General features: G+C 44.1%; 1 protein-coding gene across 2 annotated transcripts in view; it reads right to left on the bottom strand.

Annotated features, from left to right (window-relative positions):
* The window catches only part of GGACT (gamma-glutamylamine cyclotransferase), an 81,266-nt gene that overhangs the window by 51,885 nt on the left and 5,702 nt on the right, over positions 1 to 23,679 (bottom strand). The window lies entirely within an intron of this gene.

Consider the following 23,679-nt stretch of genomic DNA (forward strand, 5'->3'; position numbering starts at 1 on the left):
GAGTAGCTGGGATTACAGGCATGTGCCACCGTGCCCAGCTAATTTTTGTATTTTTAGTAGAATGGGGTTTCACCATGTTGCCCAGGCTGGTCTTGATCTCCTGACCTTAGGTGATCTACCCCCCGCGGCCTCCCAATGTGCTGGGATTACAGGCGTGAGCCACCATGCCCGACCTGTACATTTTATTTTTATTTATTTTTGAGATGGAGTCTTGCTCTGTCGCCGAGGATGGAGTGCAGTGGCAACATCTCGGCTCACTGCAACCTCTGCCTCCCGGATTTAAGCAATTCTCCTGCCTCAGCCTCCTGAGTAGCTGGAATTACAGGTGTGTGCCACCACACCTGGCTAATTTTTGTATTTTTAGTAGAGATGGGGTTTCACCATGTTGGCCAGGCTGGTTTCCAACTCCTGACTTCAAGTGATCCACCTGCCTTGGCCTCCCAAACTGCTGGGATTACAGGCATGAGCCACCACAGCCGGCCGATATGAAAGTCTTAAAAAAAGAAATCTAGCTGTTGAAAAGATTTTGTGTTACATGTAATTCAGTTATGTATACCAGTTTAACAGCCAATAACTAGAAAGAACCCAAATGTCCATCAACGTGAGAATGCTTAAACAAACTGAGGTGTACAGATACAATAACATGCATAAATCTAAAACACATGAGCTGAGTCAAAGAAGCCAGACACCAAAGACTATATCCCATATGATTCCATTAGATTCGGGAAAAGCCAAGCCATGGGGGCAGAGCAGAGGCTGCAAGGGGCTATTGCTGGGGAAGGAGACTGACTGCAAGAAGGTCTCAGGAAGCTTTTGGGGAGATGGGACAGGGCCTGTATCTTGAATGTGGTGGTGATTACATGAGTATATGTATTTATCAAGATTCGTTGACCCTTTAAAAAAATGCACTGAACTTTAAACAGTGAGTAAATTTTGTCTGTAAATCAAAAAAGTGGAATTATTTTGGGGAGAAGCCCTTCCTAAACAGCAGCATCTGAACAAAGTCCTTTGATCCCCCAGGATCTGACTCGCTTTTCGGCAGCGTGTTGCTGCTCCATAAACATTAAGCCTTTTCTTCTTTGCCACACAGGCCCGTCTGTTCCTCTCTCCTATTTGAGTGAATATGGCTAGAAGTCTTTTCATATTCTCCTTTCTTAGCTCTTTACCCAGGAGCTTAACTCAAGTCTACTTCCAGGGCCAGCAGGGAATGGACAGGGAGTGAGTAGCCGTGGGAGCTGTGTGGCTCTCCCAGGCCCTGAGGGCTGCGCTGGGAACGTGCCCTGTGGGTTTGTATCCATTGCTTTCACTGGGGCCGCTCCTGGCTGAGGAGGGTTGCAGCTTTGCAGCTCTGCTGTCACTGAGCTCCATGTGATCCGTTTAGTCTCCCCAGGTTTTATTCTGGACATTTCCATTCCCTCACATAATCTAGCTTTGTTTTTCTGACTCTTGGCCAAGGTTTTTGGTGTCAGTGTGTTCCTAGGACATGGTGTCCTAAAGTACAATGGAGTGATTTTCTAAAGAACCAGGACACGTGCTCTAGCAAGACAGATGTGTGGGGGAAAATATGGGTCAGAATCTTTGCAATTGCGAACATCTCTGACAGCCCAGGCTGCGCACCCCACATCTCCTCCAGGGCCTGGGATAGTGGGTTGGTGGGCTGTCATTTCATCACAAGCACGCCTCCTAGACCACTCATCCACACAGCCCAGGAACACGTGCCTCTTCCCCTGGCTCCTGACTGCATTCATGGTGAAGCTTGTGGCTATGCCCTCCTAAGTCTCATCAAGCAGCAATACCCCCCGGGCATTTTAACTTCTCTATTTCAGTATTTCCAGCTCCATTGCTATTATTTTACCAATGATTATCTACAAGCTTTCCTTGAACGTTGTGTTGTATTTCATTTTGGTTATCATTTTCTGGTATAAGCAACATTTCCATATTAGGAACAGCCCCAGAGAGCTGCTTACATCTGACTTGGTAATGGTGGTGAACTGTAAGGTATGTGAATTATTTCTCAATAAAGCATTAAAATAATGCAATTCTGTATAGATCCATAGCAAATATAAAAATAACACTGAAATGGTTTCTATCATAAAGGTAATAGTTGATAAGCCCTGCCTCCTGCCTCCTCACCCGGATTTTGAGCTATCTTAATGCTGTGTCTTCCCACAGAAGGCTTTCCTGGACACGTGTCCTTGTCTTACCTGGGGCTATTAACACCAGGATGAGATTCTGAAATGTGCAGCGCAGGCTAAACACCCAGCAAGTGGTACTGGTTCCCTTCTCAGATCAAGAGAATGCTATCTTCAGAAGATGTGTGCAGCAGAGATTCCTGTACCTAGAAGAACCCAGCAGTGGGAGGGCCTGGGATGCCCTTCACACCTCCAACCCAGGACCCTGGAGGGGCAGAGGTGCTGCTCAGTGGGGGGCTGGGGCTCACGACCTTGGCAAATGACTGAACCTCTCATCCTGGATCTCCTTCTCGGTCCAGTGAGACTCTGGCACTTCCCAGAGTGGGGGAGTGGGATCCCCTGGGAGTACACAAGTGCCCAGCATGGGTGGGTTCAAGCAATGACAGTTGTTTTGAATGAAATAAAACAAATAGGAAATCATTAACTCTGCTCAAAGGTCATGCTGCAGAGTCTGCATGCCCTGGAGGAGGCTGTGTCCAACAGTGGGTTCGAAAGGACCAGATTCCAGGCAGCTCCTGGGTGACTCACTTTGCCTCACTGGGGTTTAGGTACCTCTAAATGGTGACAGAAACTCTTACCTTGCCTACCTCGCAAGCTTCACCCTAAAGCTCAAATTACTGGAAGTACACAGAAGTTGTGAAATTTCATTCTTCTACAAAACGGCAAGCCCCTGTCTGCTGCCTGTGTGGACCCTGACAGAAACTACCCTAGATATCTCTACCACTAAGCTCGGTGGAGGGCTAAGACTTGATTTCCATTTTCATAAATACACCTTAATTTTGCACAGAAAAAAAAATTTTTCCTTGCACAAACACCATTTTCTCCAAACCTGGCACCAGCAAGGATCATGCCTGGCCCCTCACACAGTACCTGTGATTCACCAAATATACTTCACCCACCTTCACAGCACTCAGAGGACGCTGGGACAGACAGCACACGCAACTCACCCAAAGTCACACCACTGGTAAGAGAGGCACAGGAGGCCAGGTGTGGTGGCTCATGCCTGTAATCTCAACACTTTGGGAGGACAAGGCAGGCAGATCACCTGAGGTCCCGAGTTTGAGACCAGCCCAGCCAACATAGTGAAACCCCATCTCTACTAAAAATACAAAAATTAGCCAGGCATGGTGGTACGTGCCTGTAATCCCAGCTACCTGGGAGGCTGAGGCACGAGAATCACTTGAATCCAGGAGGCGGAGGTTGCAGTGAGCTGAGATCGCGCCACTGCACTCCAGCCTGGGCAACAGAGCGAAACTCTGTCTCAAGAAAAAAAAAAAAAAAGCACAGCCTTAAACTTGGGTGGTTTCTTGACTCAGAGTTCAAGCTCCTAACAACTCCAAAAAAAGAGCTCCCGTTCCCCTGCCTGGTCCCCCACTGCCATGTGCTGAAAAAGAAAGCAAGTCAAAGCATTACTTGCCTCGAATTGCAAGCAGACTCCACACAATCTTACTTATATAAATCAAGCCAAGCAGAGGCTTCCAGAGAAACCAACCCTGCCAGCCCCTGATCTTGGACTTCTGAACCTCTAGAACTGTGAGAAAGTTCTGTTGTTGAAGCCACCCGGTCTGTGGCACTTGGTTGTGGCAACCCTAGTGAATGAATGCACTGATGGACGCTGCCCCACGATGAATCTGCAAATATTATCCTCACTCAGAGGGGCCAGACACATGGGGCACATGTGACATACGTCCACTGATCCAGAACACCCAGCACGGGTAAAGCCACAGTGACAGGAAGGGGGATGGGGGCTGCCAGGGGCTCTGGATGGAAGAATGGGAGGGATGCTTAGTGTGGATGAGGTTTCTTTCTTTTGGGGTGAGGAAAATGTTCTGGAACTAGACAGAAGTTGTAATCGCATAACATTATGTACTAATCATGGAATCCTTCACTTTTAAATGGTTTTCTGTTCTGTGAATTTTATCTCAATAAAAAAACCTCTAAATTAAAAGTAAATAAATCTTTTAAAATGGTCCAAGCTGGGCATGGTGGCACATGCCTGTAGTCCTGGCTACTCGGGAGGCCAAGGTAGGAGGATCACTTGAGCCTAGGAGTTTGAGTCCAGCCTGAGCAACACAGTAAGACCCTGTCTTTACATTAATTAATTAAACTTTAAAAGATGATACAGATAAAATCTACTATTAGAATATGATGTGTGGAATGCCACAGTGAGGGGTTTGTTCAGCATGTCATAAGGAACAGGAAAGAGAAGAATGAATTTTGCTTGTGGGTGACTTGGATGCAGCCCCCAACAGGGTGGGGCACTGCCCCTGCTGGGGAGGAGGGTAAAAACCATGCTGGAAAGAGGGGAAAGGAGGAGGTGGGTGCCTTCCAGGCAACGAGCGTGAGCCCAGGCGTGTATAGGGAACAGGGATTTGGACCCCCTGAGGACCTGTGGGCTACTGGGAACCAAAAGACAGGGACTGGGTGGAGGGAAGCCTGGGGCAGTCTGGGTGCCTGTGGCCACCCTGGGCTGGACCTGCGGCTGGGGCTCCCCACGCCTGTTGAGTTCCCAAAATGCATGTGAAGCTTCAACGCTGATGTTCTAGGTCCCTTGCAAGAGAGTTGGATTTAGTAATTTAGGAGCTGGGAGCAGGAATCTACATTTCAAATAAAATACAGTATTTTTCAAAGCTCTCCAGGTGATTCTGGTGATTACCCTTTGGGAAAATCATTGATTGTGGGAAGGGTCTTTCTGTTTTACAGTGATGCTCTCCAACTACTAACTTTTAGATTAAAGAGGATTCATGATGCTCTGTATACTGTAAAAACAGAGAAGGGGCACTCCTTCATTTTCACAGGTTTTCCTAAAAAAGACTTATATTCAACCTTCACCTACATGGCAAGTTCAAAGAACCAGAAAAGCTAATTTTCCAATTATTAAAGATTGAAGATTTGTATAAACATATCTTTTTTAAAAAATTATCCAAGTTATACAAAAAGGAAAACAAAATATGTAAAAATGAAGATAATACAAAAAGCCTTAGAATAACTAACAGGTGGCTACTTCCAAGTTTAGTACACATTCACCCTTTAAATTTCCTATCATTCTATGTAACTACGAGACTGTTGCCTAAATAATGCTGAGTACACATTTTCTAAGAGCATTATGTTTTCACTCTCATGATTCAAGGTCGACCGAAGTACAAATATTAAGCCACAGGAATGGCCATTTGAAAAGTGTGGAAATAAATTACATTTTTTACTTTCAACACCTGGTGTCACCAGCATCATGCAGTACCCGGCTCTGAGTGCTCTATGCCCGGGGCAGGGGGCGGGGGCTGGGCCTGAACCCAGCAGAAGCCAGGCCTTTATTGGGGAGGGAAGCCCGAGGCCCAGGTCACCCTTCCAGAAGCAGCATTTTAACCACACTCCAGACCGCTACTATTCCCAGGGAACATACAGGTTTAAAGGGAGGTTGTGATGTTTGTTTTTAACTTCAAGCACAATGATGCAAGGAAAAGCCTGTTGTGATACAGACCTGGTATGCTCTCTCTGTAGTATTTCACAGGGAATGGCCGCCTCCTCCTTCCCAATCTTTGACCTTGTTCCCACTGCATATGTAGCTCTACCCCAAGAGCTCACAGTTCATCTTGTTTAGACTGGCTTGGTGAAATTAAAAATCTAAAATCTCAGGGAAAACTTCATTCTTTAAAATAATTTGTGCTCAGATCAGACTTTAAAAAACTGGGAGATTTCAAAAGGAAAGACACAATCCTTTAACCATCATGCTGAAAGATCAGAGTGTCAAAAGGGATTAGTTGCTATTTTAAAGCCTGGTCCAGTCAACCTACCTGACAATGTTAACAGCTTTCATTTGCACATCTGACTCCTGACAGTCAAGGCAAAGTAGTGCTTACGAAACATAACTGAAAAAATAACAGCCCCGATATTTCACAACTTTAAAACATGGTGCTGGTGACACCAGGTGTTTGAAACGAGGTCGCTGCCTTGTAGCTTTCACAGCAAAGGGATCCTGCAAAAGCATCTCTGCAGAAGCTGGTTTCTAACCACTCAGGTTAACCCCCCTTCCCTCCCCAACTGCTTGAGCAGTGTTTTACATTGATGATGATGCCCCTTTCTTCTTCCCCACTCAATTCTATCCTCTGTGAGCCTCTCCCAAATAGTTTCACTGCTGCTCCCCCTCAAAGCTAGAGTGATACCTCCAACATGCATGCCTGGTTGTGCCCCTGCCTGTCCAGCTGTGGGGACTTCTATGTGGCAAGCAGACTCTCACATGGCACCCACCAAGCCCATGCCTGGCATCCCTGTCCCTGTGTGATTCCTGCCCCCCTGAGCATGGGTTTAGTGACTGACTGCCAACAAACACAATCCAGAGGAAGTGATGGGATTCAGTTATAAAAAGACTGCGGCTTCTGTCCTGGGGGCTCTCCTCCGCTCTCAGATGCCCCACTGTGAAGGAAGCCAGCTGCCATGCTATGAGCATTTCCATGGAGATGCCACGTAGAGAAGAAGTGAGGTCTCCACCAACAGCCAGAAAGGACCAAGGCATGCCAGCTGTCAGGTAAGCGAGCTCCAGGTCTCCCCAAGGATCAAGTCTGGAGAAGGCCACAGTACAGCCAGCACCTGAGTGCAGCCTGTGACAGACCCAAGTCAGAATCACACAGCTAAGCCACTCTTAGATCATGAGCCACAGAAACTGTGGGATAATTTTTGTTGTTTTCAGTCACTATTTTGGGGGTGATTTGTTCCTCTGCAGTGGATAAGTCCAGAGGGCCAATCCAAATGTCTTCACGTGCTCACAAAGGCCAGTTGCCACTCAGCCATGACTCACACTGCCTGTGGTACTTTCTTTGCTTTCTAGGTTGCTACTGCCTTTCAGGCCCTTCACTCTTCACTCCTCAGCACTCTGCCTGGCAAAATCTTCCTTATGCTTCCAGGTTACTTCAAACACCATCATTCTGGTACCATGCCTCTGACCCTGAGCCCTAGAGGCAGAGCTGACACTGGGACACTGCAGCCCTTTGCCCCTCCTTGCCAGATTGCTGGGGGCCCGGGCACCAGCAACTCATGCTCCTCAGCTCTCAGCCCTGGTAACTGGGTGTGGTAGGTATTTAAGACATGTCTGCTCAGGGAGTAAACCACTGGTTAGTTGCCAACCTGATGCCCTTCATCCCTGAACATGGTCATGTCTGTTTCCCACAAGGACATCTGATCTCACTACACTACAACCTGTGACATCAGGGCATCAGCATTCGTGACTCAGTTTAGCACCTTCTCGCAGACAGTTTGAACTTTTTCCAACTGTCCTGATAATGTGCTTTACAGCAAAAGGGCCCAGTGCACAATCCCAATTGCATGTAGCTATGTCCTTTAGCCTCCTTCCATCTGGAACAATTCCTGCCCGTCTTTGGCATTCACGATCTTTTAAAGATTGCAGGCCATTGATTTGGTTGAATGTCCCTGAATTTGGTTTTGTCTGATGCTGTCTCCTGATTAGATTTGGATGGTATATCTTGAGCAGGAATCTTTCAGAAATGATGCTATGTTCTTCTCACTGCCTCCTATCAGACACATGATTTCAACTTGCTCCATTATTGATGACATTCACTCTGATCACTTCAGATGGTGACTGCCAGGGTTCTCCACAGAGAAGTTACTCTTTTGCCCTTTATAGTTAAGTATTTTATGAAGAGGGATTTTGAAACCATGCAACATCTCATTCACCATCAAACCTGCCACTTGTTCATTTATTTATTTGTATCTACATGGACTTATGGTTTCCTATTATATCCAATGCTATCATTATTTCTTTTGATGCTTACATTGTCCCCTTTTGGACAGATGGGGTGAATTCCAGCAAGCTTCTCTGTCCCCTTGGCCCATCTTCCTCATTATTCCATTGCTTTCTGGTTCAAGATGTTCCAGGCTCATCTTAGACTTTCCCTGTCCCAGCCCTGGCATCAGCCCTCTCTCCAAAGAACTCTTGTTCTCTTGTAGCAAATGGTATTTAGATGCCAAGATCCGGGTGCAGGGTGTGCTGTCTTTGGGCTGCATCTGTCCACAACCCCAGTGCCAGCAGAATATATGCCTGTATCCACATATAAACATACATACATGCACACTTACATTCACTTCTTTACACCTTTACATCTATGTTCACTTCTATATCTGTCTACACTTATTGAAAACCATGAATTCACACAAACACACTCAACCCAAAGCATATCACAGGATTCATTCCAGTTTTCTGCATTTCTGTATTAATAACTCTCTTCTTTGACACTGGGAAACCTGGCTCCCACTAGCCTGAATGCAGTTATGTATCTGACTGATCCTTCTATGTGTTAACTAATTTCTAATCTCAGGTACCACCATCTCCCCTCAACAAGAGAAAAAAGGCTGGTGGAGCTCTAGCCATAATGTCACATTCAAAGGAGGTGGCATGAGGCAGGGCAGGTAAAGAACCAGGGCCCTACTTCCAATTGAATCGGGTTCCTTTTCAAAACCTCCCTGGAAGCCCCACACATTTCTGCTTACCTCTCATTCACCATAACTAGGCACATGGGTCACTGAATAAAACAGGACCAGTAATTAAGAAAGAAGAGAATGGATATTTGGTTGCAATCAGCAATTTCTACCAATCCCACTTTTTATATTTATTGGCCAACATCCTGCTGTGAGGGGTTACTGAAGACCTTGTATTAGTCTGTGCTCATGCTGCTAATAAAGACACCCAAGACTGCGTAATTTATAAAAGAAAGAGGTTTAATTGACTTACGTTCAGCATAGCTGAGGAGGCCTCAGGAAACTTACAATCATGGCAAAAGGGGAAGCAAACATGTCCTTCTTCACAAGGCAGTGGCATCAAGGAGAAGAATGAGTGCCCAGTGAAGGGGCAAGCCCCTTATAAAACCATCAGATTTCTTGAGAACTAACTCACTATCATGATACCAGGATAGGAGAAACCATCCCCCATGATTCAATTAACTCCACCAGGTGCCTCCTGTGACACGTCAGGATTATGGGAACTACAATTCAAGATGAGATTTGGAACTACAATTTAAGATGAGGCAAACCATAACATCCCACTGCTGCCCCCTCCCAAATCATATGTCTTCACAATTCAAAACACAATCATGCCCTCCCAACAGTCCCTCAGTCTTAACTCATTCCAGCTTTAACTCAAAAGTGAAGTCCAAAGTCTCATCTGACACAAAGCAAGTCCCCTCTGCCCATGAGCCCACAAAATCAAAATCAAGTTAGTTACTTCTTACATACAATGAAGGTACAGCCATTGGATAAATAAACCCATTCCAAATGGGATAAATTGGCCAAAACAAAGGGGCTACAGGCCCCACGCAAGTCTGAAATCCAATAGGGCAATCATTAAATTTTAAAATTCCAAAATTATCTCCTTTGACTCCATGTTTCACATCCAGGGCATGCTGATTCAAGAGGTGGGCTCTCATGGCCTTGGGCAGCTCCACCCCTGTGGCTTTGCAGGGTACAGCCTCCCTCCCAGCTGCCTTCACAGACTGGCATTGAGTGTCTGCTGCTTTTCCAGGTGCACGGTGCAAGCCATTGGTGGTTCCACCACTCTGGAGTCTGAAGGACCCTTTTCCCAGAGCTCTACTAGGCAGTGCCCCAGTGGGGACTCTGTGTGGGGGCTCCAACCCCAAATTTCCCTTCTGCACTGCTCTAGCAGAGGTTCTCCATGAGGGCTCTGCCCCTGCAGCAAAGTTCTGCCTGGACATCCAGGTGCCTCTGTACATCCTCTGAAATCTAGGCAGAGGTTCCCAAACCTCAATTCTTGACTGCTATGTACCCACAGGCCCAACACCACGTGTAAGCTGCCAAGGCTTGGGGCTTGTACTCTCTGAAGCGATGGCCTGACCTTTACATTGGCCCCTTTTAGCCACAGGTGGAGCTGAAGCAACTGGGAGGCAGGGGGGCACCATGTCCCGAAGCTGCATAGCGCATGTGGGCCCTGGGCCCAGCCCACAGAAGCATTTTTCCCTCGTAGGCCTCCAGGCCTGTGATGGGAGGGGCTGCTGAGAATGTCTCTGATACGCCCTGGAGACATTTTCGCCACTGTCTTGGTGATTAACATTTGGCTTCTTGTTACTTATGCAAATTTCTGCAGTGGGCTTGAATTTCTCCCCAGAAAATAGGTTTTTCTTTTCCATCACATTGTCAGGCTGCACATTTTCCAAACTTTTATGGTCTGCTTCCTGTTGAATGCTTTGCTGCTTAGAAACTTCTACCACCAGATACCCTAAATCACCTCTCTCAAGTTCAAAGTTCCATAGATCTCTAGGGCAGGGGCAAAATGCCACCAGTCTCTTTGATAAAGCATAACAAGAGTCACTTGTGCTCCAGTTCCCAACAAGTTCCTCATTTCCATCTGAGACCACCTCAGCCTGGACTTTATTGTCCATGTTGCTATCAGCATTTTGGACAAAGTCATTCAACAAGTCCCTAGGAAGTTCCACACTTTCCCACACCTTCCTGTCTTCTGAGCCCTCCAAGTCTCTAGGAAGTTCCAAACTTTCCCACATTTTCCTGTCTTCTTCTGAGCCCTCCAAATTGCTCCAACCTCTGCCTGTTATCCAGTTCCAAAGTGGTTTCCACATTTTTGGGTATCCTTATAGCAGCACCCCACTCTCTGTGGTACAAATTTACTGTATTAGTCCATTCTCATACTGCTAATAAAGACATACCTGAGACTGGGTAATTTATAAAAGGAAGAGTTTTAATCGACTCATGTTCAGCATGGCTGAGGAGGCCTCAGGAAACTTACAATCATGGCAGAAGGGGAAGCAAACATGTCCTCCTTCACATGGTGGTATCAAGGGAAATGAGTGCCCCATGAAGGGGGAGGCCTCTTATAAAACCATCAGATCTCACGAGAACTAACTCACTATCACAAGAACAGGACTGGGGGAGCCGCTGCCATGATTCAGTTATCTCCACCTGCCCTCCCACGGCATGTGGGGATTATGGGAACTACAATTCAAGATGAGATTTGGGTGGAGACACAGCCAAATTATATCAGACCTCAAATTAATCTCTGGAAGCGGTCTGGGTCCTTTACCCATCCTCTAGGTTTATAAAACCCCAAGGAATGTCCCCTTCCGCCATGATTATAAGCTTCCTGAGGTCTCATCATCCATGCTGAACATGAGTCAATTAAACCTCTTTCCTTTATAAATTACCCAGTCTCAGGTATGTCTTTTTTAGCAGTATGAGAATAGACATACAGTAAATTTGTACCGCAGAGACTGGGGTGCTGCTATAAGGATACCCAAAAATGTGGAATCTTAGGCTTAAATGCCTGCTCAGATGATGTATTGCTACTTATTTGTTCATCTAATAATTCCATATGTAAGAAAATGTTGCAATTGGCCTCCCCGAGAGATTGCTGAGTCTCCAAGAAAACGACTCCCTATGAGGACAATTTATAGCCCTTGAGCTGCGTGAAAACACGGTGCCAGAACGGATCAAAGCTCCAGCCCAAAACACCATGGTATTAAAGAGATGGGGAAGCAGAGAGCAGTGACAACAGTCCTAGCTCTCTGCCAACCCAAAGCAAAGAAGGGAAAAAAGGGAAGATAACAGTGTCAAGGAGGATAACCTCAGATACATGGGAACTGGCACGTGAGAAGCACCCTTTTGTAAATAGGGAGATTTATTTTGCAAAATCCCCCAGCAGGCAAGCCTTGGCAATACATTTCAGATGAACTCATCCAAACTGATGCTGTGTCTTTGCAAGGAAAATTGAAAAGACTGTATTTAATGCAAAGATATTACAGTTTTTCTAGTGATCATATAGAAGTGCCATTCTTTGACATCGCTCTAATATCCTTCAGAACACAGATGTATATGCTGTGCAGCAGAAGAAAGTGTGGTGTGGACAGAGAACATACTTTCTTTTTTTAGTTTTAATTTTTGTAGAGATGGGGTCTCATTTGGCCAGGCTGGTTTCAAACTTCTAGCCTCAAGCAATCCTGCCACTTCAGCCTCCCAAAGTGCTAGGATTATAGGCACAAGCCACCGCACCCAGCCCAGAGGGCACACTTTAGAACTAGATGTACTTCATTTCAAAGTCATGTAAAACCCTGCCATCTTTTAGCTGTGTGACCTTGTTCAGGGTGTTTCATCTCTCTGAACCTCAGTTCCAATTCCCAACAAATGGGGATAATAATGCCCACTTCAAACATTGAGGTATGGAGATAATGTATGTATATATACATTCTGGCCCACACATGATTTCAATAACTCTTAGTCCCTCTGAGAGAAGGATAAATCACAGAACTACAAGGACTAAATAGAATATATCACAGATATAATAATGCATGGCATATATCTTGTATCCAATAAGTCTTATCCTTTTTTAACTTACTCAAACATACAAAAAGCCACACACTAGTTATCTGGTATGGTTGACTGGTGTTCTTTATTATGAAATTTAACCTTTTATGTACAGGAAAAACCTGTATAAGCCCTTCTCTGCATTAGTCTGCACAGTATACTAAAAATGACAAAGCTCATGCACGTTCCCAGCATCACCCAAGGGGTGGACGCAACCCAAGTGTCCACTGACAGAGGAAGCAATCAACAAAATGTGGTGTATACACACAATGGAATATTACGGAGCCTTGAAAAGACTAAAAGGAAGGAAATTCTGACCCATCCTACAACAAGGATAAGCCTTGAGAACACTATGTGAAGCAAAATAAGCCAGTCCACAAAAAGACAAATACTATAAGATTCCACTTTTATGACATACCTAGAGTAGTCAAATTCATACAGACAGGAAACAGAATGGTGATTAGCAGGAGCCGGGGGACAGGGAAAATGGGGAGTTGTTTAATGGATATAGAATTTTAGTTTTAAAAGATGAAAATGTTCTCAAGGTTGGTTGCACAACAATGTGAATATACTTAATACTACTGAACTGTACACTTAAAAATGGTTAAGATGGTAAAATTTATGTGTTAATGTTTAAAACATTTATTTTTGTAGACAGGGTCTTGCTATGTTGCCCAGGCTGGGGTGCAGTGGCTATTCACAGGTGTGATCATAGTGCACTGCGGCCTCAAACTCCTTGCCTCAAGGCATCCTCCTGCCTCAGCCTCCAGAGTAGCTGGGACTACAGGTGTGCACCACACCAGGATAAAAAACACTTTTCAGATGATGTAAGCTTTTCATAAGAACGCAGAGTACTCATACTGATTAACGATGAACTGTGCTGCAGGTACATTTACGCATTTTGCTGCCCAGAGCTGAGTCTGTATCCAGCTTCAGGGTGTACTCTAGAACTTGCTTTCCTGAACAAATATCTGGGGTTTCTTAGGATATAGCTGCTAAAGGAAAAAAACAGAACTTGACATCTTTTGCTATATAATGGCATCTTTTATTAATACCCTTGGAGAAGCATAGGGTATTAAGGCTGGAAAAAGTTTAGAAAGTACATTTTAAAGTTGAATATGAAATCTACACTTCAATCCAACTAAAAGATTTTTCTAAGACCATATAAGTAGCAATCACAAGAAGAGTGGGAGAGAAGCGGCATCTTCCCAGTTTCCTCTACAATCCTCTTGACACCCACAGTCCACTGGACTTAGCTCTCCACAAGTCCTTACCTTTGAACTTCACTGTTTACTACGCTGCCACCAGGGGGCAGCAGCTATATTAGTCTGGTATTCTAAACACCCTGGACTAAGGCCCAATACTCTTCCATTACCCCTTCCCCCCATCCCATGAAATATGTGCATATATGTGACTTCACTGAAACAATCTCAATGAGCCAGAAGTTTAAAAGAGACCCATACATAACTTTTTAATCAAAACAAAGACTTGAGTCCAATGGATGTAACATCCTTACTAATCCTTTACTATTTCTGATTTATTCCAATCCCAACAGATGTAATGGTAAATTAATATGTTAGGTTTTTTATTTGTTTGTTTTGAGAGACGGAGTCTCACTATGTTTCCCAGGCTGGTCTCAAACTCCTGGGCTCAAGCAATCCACACGCCTTAGCCTCCTAAAATGCTAGGATTACAGGTGAGGGCCACTGTGCTTGGCCTAATGTGTTAGTTTTAAAACAAAAACTACTCGACCACAGGATCAACAAGCAAAAAAACAAATAAACCCATTAAAAATGGGCAAAGGACATGAACAGACACTTCTGAAAAGAAGACACACAAGTGGCCAACAAACATACCCAAAAAAGCTTATCTTCACTAATCAGAGAAATGAAAATCAAAACCACAATGAGATACCATCTCACACCTGTCAAGATGGCATTATCAAAAAGTCAAAAAAAACAAAAAACAAAAAACAAACATGCTGGCGAGGCTGTGGAGAAAAGGGAATGATTGTACACTGTGGAAATGTCAATTAGTTCAGCTACTGTGGAAAGCAGTTTGGAGTTTTCAGAGAACTTAAAACAGACCTACCTAGCAATCCCATTACTGGGTACATATCCAAAGGAAAATAGATCATTCTACCAAAAAGACACATGCACTCTTATGTTCATTGCTGTACTATTCACAACAGCAAACACATGGAACCAACATAGGTGCCCATCAACAGTGGATTAGACAAAAAATGTGGCACATATACACCATGGACTACTACACAGCTGTAAAACAGAAAGAAATCATGTCCTTTGCAGCAACATGGATGCAGCCGGAGGCCATAAGCTTAACTGAATTAACACGGGAGCAGAAAACCTGGCCGGGCGTGGTGGCTCGTGCCTGTAATCCCAGCACTTTTTGGGAGGCTGAGGCGGGTGGAATCACTTGAGGTCAGGAGTTTGAGACCAGCCTGGCCAACATGGCAAAACCCCATCTCTACTAAAAATACAAAAATTAGCTGGGCGTGGTGGTGTGCACCTGTAGTTCTAGCTACTCAAGAGGCTGAGGCAGGAGAATCGATTGAACCTGGGAGGCAGAGGTTGAAGTGAGCTGAGATCGCACCACTGCACTCCAGCATGGGTGACAGAGCGAGACCCCATCTCAAAAAAGAAAGAAAACCAAATACCACGTTCTCACTTATAAGTGGGAGCTAAACACTGAGCACACATGGACATAAACCTGGGAGCAAGAGCCAATGAAGATACTAGAGCAGAGAAGGAAGGGAGGCAGGGGTTGAAAATGACCCACTGAGTACTATGTTCACTACCTGGGTACAATATGCTCTGTAAAAAACCTGCACAGGTACCTCCTGTATCTAAAATAAAAGCTGAAATAATAAAAAGAAATTAACAAAACTGCTTTCTCCAGAGTATCATATAATATATAAATCATACTTATGTATATTAAAAAAAAGAGAAAGAAATCTATCCCATTTCTTAACACTTGAAACCAAATCTTCCCTACACTTGGCCTCTGAGGTTTCAGCCACAGCAACCTCAAGAGCCCATCTGATGTCTGTCCTCAGTCTTCCTTTGTCAGCTCAGTTTTTCCTTTGTGATGTCCCTATATTAGAAAGGAAGGTCTGCCAATAGGTCGAACCCTCCAGCAACTTTTCAGAAGGAAAAACAGGGAGATTCAAGTCACGAAGTAAAACCTATATGCTACCGTTCTTCCAAGTAGACCACAGGAATCTCCATTCTGTGTCTTTTAAATACTACCACCAACTGAGAGCCTAAACCATAGCAGTTAACGGGTGAGGTCTGAATTTACAAAAGGACCTCCATTAGCAATGACCTGTGTACCCACAGACTTTTCCAGTTTCATCGTAGGGGAGGAGTGAGAGATGACAAACATTAACAGTGGCATTTTAGTAACTAATCTAGGAGTCAACTCCAGACTTTCAACCAATAGTGACCAGAAACTACTGTTCCTAAATCAGACAGATAGATGCATGATTTTTGTTTCACAAATTTCGAATCATTTTCTTCTTTGAGCTCACCATGTTTTAATAAGGAAAAAGGTATTCAAATGCAAGCTTTGACTACTGCTTCAGACACACTGGAGCAGCCCATTAAAAAAAACTATGATGGGATCAGCCCAGGCAACATAGCAAGGCTCCATCTCTACAAAAAATTTAAGTTAGCAGGATGTAGGTGGTGCACACCTGTGGTCCCAGCTACTTGGGAGGCTGAGACAAGAGGATCACTTGAGCCCAGGAGGTCGAGGCTGCAGTGAGCTGTGATTGTGCCATTGCACTCCAGCCTGGGTGACATAGTGAGACCCTGTCTAAAAAACAAACAAACAAACACTACAATGGTGTTTGCTACAGTTAAAGGGCATTCAAACAAATTACTCTCTGCTGACATCCAGTTTGTTCTCATGTAATCAACTATTCATCGACCAATCCAATCTAGCATAAAACTGATGGCAAAAGCAAACATGGCACTACTAGTTACTACTACTAATGGTCAAATAGGAATGAGATGCTCAGGAATGAAATGCATATAATGAATGGATGTTGCATTGCAAAGTGCATTGTGAATTCAGATATTATTTTATAATACTTTGCCAAATATAATCTCTCAATTAGTGAGATTTAAGAATGACTCTCATCTATATAATATCCTGGCTTTATTTTTCAGTATACTTACCATATTTCAATGTAAAAAATCAGAAAACCAATATTTATTTTGAAAACAGGTATATAAATTTAACCCAATAACTTAGAATTATTAAAAACAAATTTTTATAATCTCAAAAACCTAATAAAAATAAAAATAACACATCTATTAGGATGGCTCAAATAAAGAAACACCAAATTGATAACATGAGATGCTGAGAAGGATGTGAAAGAATTGGAACTCTACCATTGCGGGTGGGAATGCAAAGCAGTACAGGCATGCTGGAAAGTTTCTTATAAAATTAAATCTAGAACTTTCTTACAAAATTATGACCCAGCAATTGCACTCCTAGGAATCTACCCTAGAAAGATGAAAACTTTTCTTCAGCTAAAAACCTGTATATAAGTGCTTACAGCAGCTGTATTCAAAATCACCAAAACTGTAAATAATCCAAAGGGCCCTCCACTGTGAACGGATACACACACTGCAATACGTCCAGATGATGGCGATAAGAAAGGACATACACACAGACAAATCTCAAAGGCGTTGTCGAAGTGAAAAGTCAGCCTCAAAGGTTGCATATTATATCATTTCATTTATATGACATTCTGGAAAAGGCAAAACATACGAAGATGAACAAATCAAAGCTGTCAGGGTTTGAGGAGGGGGTGGGTTGGACTACAAAGGGGCAGAATGAGGGAGGGTTTGTTTTGTTTCCTGGCTTTTTGGCGATGGGACTGCTCTGTATACCGTTGGTGATGGCCAGTACAAGAATCCACACATTTTAAAGCTATTCACGTTGTACAAACAAGTTGGTTTTACTGTAAACTTAATAATAGTGAATGAAAGCATGAGAGCATACAACTACTCTAAAACAGTTTAAAAATGAAAGGTAAAAGAATAAGAACACTCTGAATGAAATTAATGCCTGGCATACAAAATTATTTTTAAAAGAGACAAGAGATACATAAACCAAATAAAATAGATGGGATTTAAAAATTGACTCGAATAAACCAACCATACAGACTTTGTTTTAGAAAAATAGGCTGGGCAGTGGCTCACACCTGTAATCCCAGCACTTTGGGAGGCCGAGGACGGCGGATCACTTGAGACCAGGAGTTCAAGGCCAGCCTGGCCAACATGGTGAAACCCCATCTCTACTATAGATACAAAAATTAGCAGGGCGTGGTGGTGGGTGCCTGTAATCCCATCTACTCAGGAAGCTAAGGCAGGAGAATCACTTGAACCCAAGAGGCAGAGGTTGCAGTGAGCTGGGATCACGCCATTGCACCCCAGCCTGGGCGACAAGAGCGAGACTCCATCTCAAAAAAATAAATAAATAAATAAATCAAAAGAAAAAGAAAGGAAATTGGGATACAATATTAAAAGATATTAAGGAATATTTTTTCATTGTTGGATAGAATTATATTTATGTAAAAAACCCTCAAAATTCATAATAAAATATTTGGGGGTGAAATGACATGATTTCTGGCATTTGCTTCAAAACTCTAGAAACAAGCCAATAAAACTCCAAAACACAAAGGGAGGAGGGCACGTACAACAAGCATGGCAAAGCCAGTATGGTGCAGTGATCTCTGATCCCGGGTGGGTGGCACATGAGGGTTACTATACTCTGCTTTTGAGTATGTCTGGAAATGTTCACAGTAAAATGCTGAAAAGGGAAAAAAAAGAGAAGGGGAGAAGGAAAGTAGGGAGGGATGAAGGGGAGAAGGAAAGGAGGGAGGGTGGCAGGGAGGGAAGAAGGGTTCATCAACTGGGATGTCTCTATCGCTGCAGGAACCAAATTCAAGGCCAATTTGTACCTAATTGTTATGAATAAAGGGTGGGAATGATATTTTCACTTGCCTTTCTTCACCAGGGGTTCGTTATTTACTCAGGCACAACTAAAATATCAGAAGGGAAGGATAGGAAAGGGAAATGGATGTTTTCTAAGAGAACCCTGATCACAAAGTTGACTCTGAAAACCATTCATTTGATAAGGAGATACTGGCATCTGCGCGTCCACAGGGAAATGTCCCAACACCAAGTGCACTCCTCTTTTCCTCGCACGGTAGCGGCTACCTTCACCTCTACAGCTCTAATCCCAAACACTGCCAATGGAGAGAGCGCCTCCCTGGACACAAGTTTGTTCGAGATGTCTTTGTTATAGATATTCTACCAATATTGTTTTTATTCTGCATAATGAAAACATCCACTTATGCCACCACTACACCGAAACCTGAGAGTCCAGAATGTGTCGCATTTGCGAAAGATATCTGCCAGTTAGCCCAGATGGAAAGTGACACAGAGGCTCGAGAAACCCAGTGAGAGGCAGGTAACCGAGCTTCTGGCAAGCTCCCATAGTCAGTACATTCATTTATATCCCAGCTGATCTTAAGCCCCGGAACCCTGGTTCTGCTGGCTTACCTGTGAGTCTACTTGACTTCTGTTGTAAAAGATCTTGCTGTTCACAATTCTTCCTAAAATTACCATGTTAACCAGGACTTAGACTTCGTAAATGTTCCCTGCAATGCCGTCAAACCATTTCTTTGTTCATTTATGAGATATACTAATCTCCTCTTATAAGTTTTTATTAGGCTTTTATAATCTGGATCTAACTTTGCAGAAAACCAAATCAAGGGAGGAAGAGTAATTCAAAGCAGGCAGTTATGATTATTTTCAATAATGGCTCAAAGAACACTTTTCAAACCTCATTTCATGCTGGTAAGTTAATAAAACCATCATGAGATGTAAAAATATTAATTTTCTTTAACTTACCTACTTCATACTCCCAAGTACAGATGACAACAGCAGGAAGAGGTAATTAACACTCAAAAGCTTGAAAAGTAAATGTGGTCGTTTGAAAAATGGACAGGAACACAGCATAGTATGGGGAGTATTCCCGCATATATTCTTCCTTACTCTAATTTACTCTGGCCTGACTCAGAACATCAGTTCTGTAAAAACACTCTCGACTAACTGGAAGTGAGTTCTTTCTTACTGGGTGCCCACTATGTGGAAGGCATGATGGTGGACTCCGAATGAGGAAGGCATGGTTCTCACCCAATCAGAGCTCACAGCCCTGCAGTGTTTAGGCTAGTATGCAAAAACAATTATGCAAGACAAAATAACATGAAATTCAAATAAAAGAGCAACTGCAGCAAAACCACCCCCAGGGTGCGGAGGCAGGAGTGCCCGCAGCTGTGGGGATAGGAGGGCCTAGGAGTTGTGAGGCTCAGCAGCTCAGTCTCTCCGACTTTCTTTTGCGTGTGTCTTGCCCCTCTCATCCTCCCCCAAGGCAAACCATAGGATCCAGAATTTCTCTTCCCCAGTGCGGGTGACAGGAACCAGAACCCCTTTCCCCAAAGCCAGCCATAAAACCTAAAAATACTACTCTAGCCTTCCCCATGCCTTTCTGTGTAACAGCTGGCCATAAAGACCTTGAACAATGAGACCTCATTCCAGAGGGTCTTGCCCCATTCCTGGAAGGAAGAAATGCTAAAACAGAGAGGCCAACAAGAACATGAGGAGACAGGCCTTGCTGGGCTTCCCCATTCGGTCTATTTCCATCAGCTCACACCCTTTTTTCCAATTGTATTTCCATATGGCGGTCTGTGCTTCTTCAAATCTAAGCAAAATCTGGAGAGTACACCCTGGGTCTCTGGGTCTTCATTCTGAAAGCTCCTATGTCATGTAAAACTATGACTGAACACGTGTTTTGCTTTTCTATTGTTAATCTTTGTCATAGGGGTATCAGCCATGACCCTTATGACGGGGTGGAGAGGGATCACCCCCTTTCCACCCCTACAGAGTGAATCAAAGAAGGTTCTGAGCACCGTTCTGCTGATGGAATTCACGTGTGGAACCTATGTCTCCTGTCAGCCCAAAGCCCCCTCCCTCCCTTCAGCGCTGAGGAAAGAGGGGCCTGCTGGGTCTAGACCTGATGGGTCTGCGTCGGTGTATAAGAGCAGCAGAAACACACCTCGGGGATTGGCACCTGGTCTTACTCTGCCAAAAATGCCTGGGGATCTGCTCTGATCCTGCAATGGCTGCTGCATCACAAAGTGAGGCTGAAAGAACAAAGGTCCCCGGCAAACATGTCCATGCCCTAATCCCTGGAACCTTTGACTATGGCACCTCACACGGCAAAGGGACTTTGCACATGTGATTATTAGGGAAGCTGAGATGAGATCATCTTGGGCAATCTACATGGGCCCTGAATCCAATGGCAAATATCCTTATGAGAGACAGAAGAGAAGACAGACACCGAGGAGGGGGCCATGTGAAGACATAGCAGAGCCGGGAGGTGTGCGGCCACTTGCTGAGGAATGCCTGGAGCCGCCAGAAGCTGAAAAAGGTAGGGAAGGACTTTCCATACAGCCTTTTGAGGGAGGGCAGCCCTGACAGCACCTTGATTTCTGGTTTTGGATTCTGTGAGCAGAGAATAAATTTTTGTTGCCTTAAGCTTCGGAGTTTGTGGTAATTTGCTATGGAAGCCCTAGCAAATGAACACAGTTACTAAGAACTCTTTTGTGTCAAGTCTGATAGCAAAGGTTGCCTTGGCTTAGGCAGAATAAAACAGCCAGGGCTCACAAGTGACGGAAGAACTGCCAGGGAGAAGCTATGAAATCTGCACCCTGTAGATCTGACTGGTAAGATGTTCTCAAGGTAGTAGGATCTCATTTCAACCTGCCCAAAGAAACTGTTTCACCTGTTGGCCCAGTCCACAGTTACAAGACTAAAGGCAAAAGGAACTGTGTATATTAATAAAAACTGGGCTCTCGTTGATTCAGTGGTTGCCATAGGGCGAGACGGCAATTCCAACACTGTGATACACACGTATGTACTGAACAAGTAGGCAGATGAGCCACAGGCAACGGGAGCCACGTTTCTCACTGTTGGAGTGGGAGGTGAGAGACAGTAGGGAAAAGGCGAGAGTGATCCATGGGGTAAAGGATTAGGGCTGGAGACACCAGTGTGGACCCACAGAAACAAATGGTTCCATACAGAAGTATTTAGTGATATGTGTATATACACAGGTCAGTACACACAGACATTTCCTTGCTCCATCAGCTGAGAGGACCTAAAAGCAATGCCACCGCAGTCGAAATGAGCACACCAGCATCCAGCTTGTGGTTTCTAACACCATCTCCAACAGAGGGGACCAGGGTTCCCTAGAGAAACGGCCGAACCTAAGACTGGAGCAGGAAATACACAAGATGAATCTAGGGCATCTAGCAATATTGGAAAGCAGGAAGTGCTCAAAAATAAACAAACCCACCAGCCCACAATGATGGGACAAGTTGAAGGGACACAAGAGACAATGGAACAGGCTCCCAATAGCCAAAGCAGGAACAATTGGAGAACAAAATATGGAGTACTGGATTAGAACCTAAAGTATAAAATAAGTATCTGTGAGTCCATAATGATATAAATGGCTGAGTAAATAAATGCAAGAAAACAGATAAACCTCCTGCATGGAAGAATTCCAAATAACATATGTAGACGCTTTCCCCTTAAGGAGATGAAGCCTAAATAACTCCTCCCTTCAGAAGTGCAGGCTGCTCACTGTGACTTCCTTTCAGAGCACAGTATGAAGGGAGGGTGAAAGTGTGACTTTACAGTGGAGAAACCTGCCAATCACTATTTCAGCCAGGTAATCAAGGTCAACAGCAAAAGAGAGAAGTCATGTAGATGGTATGTACACTTGATACAATGTAACAAAAATGACACTTTATCTCCATGGTCTTCCTCCCAATCCCCACACCCCTGTGTCAGTGACTCTGCGGGGTGAGGGCTAAAGCAAATAATAAATTATGCTGGGTTGTTGTGAACTGAGATTTCTGGAGTGGAAGAAAGGGGTATGGAGATAAGTTCTATGACATTAAGCAAAAACTTTGTAGTCCAGAAAAGACTTGGATGTTACCAGTATGCGCTCATGAAATATTTTATCTTGAACAATGGTTTTCCCTGTCTCTGTCCGTTGAAATGGCTTAAAAACAACTGCCACTCCAACAGCAACGAGCACCCTATTAGGGCCAGATTATGGTCTTTAAGTACCATTTTTCACTTAAAACAGCTAACCAGGGCTCCCTGAAAAAACAGCTGATTCCAGATTTGGGGCAATAAATCTGACCATAACTCCCTCTTACTGTTGGGAGGAACTTCAAAACTTATGATGACCTACAGAATCCTCTCTGCCTGGCTCCCTCTCCAGTCCCATCTCCTCCCTGCCAAGGACTCAGCCACATTCACCTTCTTTTGTCTCCTCAAATCTGTGGTTGGCAGAATAACGGCTACCCAAAGATGTTTACATCCTAATCCCTGGAACCTATGAATATGTTACCTCCTATGCCAAAAGGGACTTTACAGATGTGAGGACCTTGAGGTGCAGAGATTAATCTGGATTATCCAAGTGGGCCCAATCTAATCAAATGAGGAATCCTTACAACTAGAAAACCTGTCCTGGATCAGATCAGACAGATGTGATGACAAAAGCAGGGTCAGAGAAGGGTAATTTGTTAGCTTTGAATATGGAGGAAAGGGCCAATAAGCCAAGGAATGCAGATGGCCTCTAGCAGCTGCAAAAAGGAAGAAAACAGATTCTCCCTAGAGCCTCCAGACAGCTGTTATTACACACATCTTTTTAATTAAAAAGTGCAAAATCACCCAGCTAGTAAGTGGCAGTGCCAGGATGAGAAGCCAGGCGGTCTGACACAGAAGTTGGTGCCCTTAACCATGATGCTAATATTTGTCTCCCACATAATAGAAATTCCAACACCTTTTTCATTTATTAACTGATACCCTCCAGTGTTCAGAATAGCTTAATAAATAGCTGCTGAACATGAATAAATGGGACAAAGATATAATTTCCCCCTGCTATTTTTTTTCTTAGTAAAAAAAACTGTTATGGAAAGTAAAATATGTACAAACTAGGGTAATGATAGAAGGAACTCTCAAATACTCATCTCCCAACTTCAACA

The sequence above is a fragment of the Pongo abelii genome, chromosome 14 (assembly GCF_028885655.2).
Source record: "Pongo abelii isolate AG06213 chromosome 14, NHGRI_mPonAbe1-v2.0_pri, whole genome shotgun sequence".
Lineage (NCBI taxonomy): Eukaryota > Metazoa > Chordata > Mammalia > Primates > Hominidae > Pongo > Pongo abelii.